This window comes from Thermobia domestica, chromosome 3 (assembly GCF_964235325.1).
Source record: "Thermobia domestica chromosome 3, izTheDome1.hap1.1, whole genome shotgun sequence".
In the NCBI taxonomy this organism is placed as follows: domain Eukaryota; kingdom Metazoa; phylum Arthropoda; class Insecta; order Zygentoma; family Lepismatidae; genus Thermobia; species Thermobia domestica.
Window position 1 is genome coordinate 75,365,070 of NC_137456.1, and position 3,651 is coordinate 75,368,720.

Here is a 3,651-nt window from a genome sequence, read left to right on the forward strand (position 1 = left end):
ATTAGTTTCTTTTCTTTTTTCTTTTTTTTACATTTACATTTACTGAGTGTTTTGTTTATCCTTAGTATTATTGAATGTACCATGTTATGTTGTTATTTATATCATGTATCTTATTTGTGTCTTTGTTTTTTTCTTTCTTTCCTTTGTAATGTTGACAAGGGTTAGGTGGCAGAGCAGCCTCCGGCTGAACCTCGCCCACTGAAATAAAGAGAAATTCAATTCAATTCAATTCAATTCAATTCAAATTGGCAGACATTCATCTGGCATACGGGAAAGCGGGCGGTAATGGCCGTGTGGCACAACAGTGTACAGACAACAGTTTCCTAATCCTAGAATTCCACACCACACAACGTTTTCAGGTGTAGATCGAAGATTACAAGAAACAGGATTGCTGGAAGCACACAGGCCCAAAGCTGGACGAAACAGAACCGTATGGACTGTGGCTTTTGAGGAGGAAATTCTTGCTTGAGAGCAGAGAAAACCGTCCACCAGCACAAGGGTAGTAACTGTTGAAATTAACACCCTTCATCGGCAGGTTTGAAACATGCTTCACGAAAATCAGATGTACTCTTTCCATGTCCAAAGGGTGCATGCATTACACGCCATCCTAATATATCCCACTTCATGTCTCGTATTCTCTTCAAAGATAAAACTATGTTTTCCCGTGATGGAGTGATGAACACTCACACCCAACATTTGTGGTCTGAGGCAAACCCATATGGAATGGCAACTCGTGCCCATCAGGAACGGTGTTCTGTGAATGTGTGGGCATGAATCGTTGATAATTCTCATCAGACCGTACCTACTACCACAATGCCTAACCGGGTGGGAGTATTGGATATTTTTGAAAGAGATTCTGCCTGAACTACTAGAGACTGCCACTGGCTGTTCATCGAAACATGTGGTTTATGCACAACGGTGCTCCAGCACATTTGCTATGGAGGTGCGAAATTGTCGCAACGCATCCTTTCCGAACAAATGGAAGGCAGAGAAGGACCGGTATCTTGGCCACCTCGCTCATCCGACCTTAACCACTTAGATTTCTTTTTCTGGTGCCATATGAAACAACTAATCTGCGCGACGCCTGTGCAATCAGAGGAGGATTTAATTGCTCGAATTGTTGCTGCAGCGTGGAGCATTCAGGAAACGGCGGCAGGAGCGTTTCAATGCGTTCGCAACGTCTTTCCCTTCGACGCCGCTGTAACCTTTGCATTGAAGTGGTGGGTTGAAACTTTGAACACCTTTTACAGTGTCCGTTCTGACAAACATCCTCTTTCCATGTAAACAAAGACTCCCCTCTCTACCTTTCTCCCTACAACTACCTTCTGTATGCAGTCCAGTTATACGATTTGGATCTAGAAATATCGGCTCCTGTTACAGTACGTACAAATATCGTGAATGGAAGGAATATTTTGTTTCACATCCGTCAGTTTAGAACATTGATTGAAAAAAACGTACTGTAGTCGCATTTGTATGATATACTGATCGAAATGAATGTGCTAAAACAGTTATGTGTATTATTATTATTATTATTATTATTATTATTATTATTATTATTATTATTATTATTATTATTAATATTATTATTATTATTATTATTATTATTATTATTATTATTATTATGCGTTCTTTATTTGTCTGTAGTTCTTGTTCAGTTACTGTAGTTGTAAAGGTAGATGCGTTCTCAAAAGCGTTGCGATATCATTAATATGAGCAGATCAGCAATCGAAATTTCTTTATTTTCTGTTACTTATCGGCTTGTGCCGTAAGTATTTTTACATTCTAGAAACGTAAAGTTTCCGGTGAGTTCTTGTACAACGACTTTACTAGTACTTTTTGAGGAGGTATGCAACCACATACAGTAATTTTTACTTCATCCGCCATCTTTTATCTTCGTGTATGAGTACTGACCTGCCACGTAGTATTATTTCCAGGCAGTGAAATGTCCTTTACATGTTATTGTCCACTCAATGTACGTCATAAAATATCAGGGAATTCCCTGTGCCGCCATTGCACAAACCTGAAAACTGCAAATTTGGATAGAGCAGGTTAGGATATTTTGTCGATATCATGCCGCATCACGTCTACAATCAGTTGTGTGTTTAATATTTAGCTCTAAAGCTTGTTTTCCCACGCTTTCGGCAGCCTATAACGCGTAAACGACACGCTTTTCGTCCTATGTGTATTGGAACTTTTTTTTGTTTATTTTGCTCTCAGGAATCACCCCTCTGTTTTTGTATAACGAATTTAGCGCCATACTGTGTAGCGTCATCAGAATCAATTTGACTACATGCTACCATGCTACCATGCTTGTTCTTACGCATTGCTTTTTTTACCACCATGGAAGCCAACACAAATGTCTACCATCATACATATATACCAACACTTTTACCACATATGTACAGTCTTCGCTCTCGTTATATTCAACGCCGTATAGAGAATGCTCATCCGATATTGCATAAACTCCTAGATCAGACTTCAGCTCTACCATGTTACACATATTCAGCGTTAGATCACCTTCTTGCTATCCATGAACATGATCAGGCTACAGTTCAATTAACGCCTATCGTCGTATATATTGTCGTCATCCATTCATCCATTGCACATAATTTCATGAATGCACTCCTTTCTTATCTAACTAGCAGACAATCAAGTGTCTAAACCCGCTCTGAGTAGCCCCAGAGCAGAAGATTAACACCATCGTCGCAACTATCATCACATATCATTGTGTTCTACACACACACACACACACACACACACACACACACACACACACACACACACACACACACACACACACACACACACACACACACACACACATATTGGCAGCCTATAACGCGTAAACGACACGCTTTTCGTCCTATGTGTATTGGAACTTTTTTTTGTTTATTTTGCTCTCAGGAATCACCCCTCTGTTTTTGTATAACGAATTTAGCGCCATACTGTGTAGCGTCATCAGAATCAATTTGACTACATGCTACCATGCTACCATGCTTGTTCTTACGCATTGCTTTTTTTACCACCATGGAAGCCAACACAAATGTCTACCATCATACATATATACCAACACTTTTACCACATATGTACAGTCTTCGCTCTCGTTATATTCAACGCCGTATAGAGAATGCTCATCCGATATTGCATAAACTCCTAGATCAGACTTCAGCTCTACCATGTTACACATATTCAGCGTTAGATCACCTTCTTGCTATCCATGAACATGATCAGGCTACAGTTCAATTAACGCCTATCGTCGTATATATTGTCGTCATCCATTCATCCATTGCACATAATTTCATGAATGCACTCCTTTCTTATCTAACTAGCAGACAATCAAGTGTCTAAACCCGCTCTGAGTAGCCCCAGAGCAGAAGATTAACACCATCGTCGCAACTATCATCACATATCATTGTGTTCTACACACACACACACACACACACACACACATATATATATATATATATATATATATATATATATATATATATATATATGTGTGTGTGTGTGTGTTACATACCATGCTCAGGCCACCTTCTTCTGTATGCCTAACTACATAAACACACTAATAAATAAATAAATCGTGATATCCATCTCCCAATGAAACTACCAATAAAGAATGCTCATGGCCCCAGAGAAGGCGTTACCTTT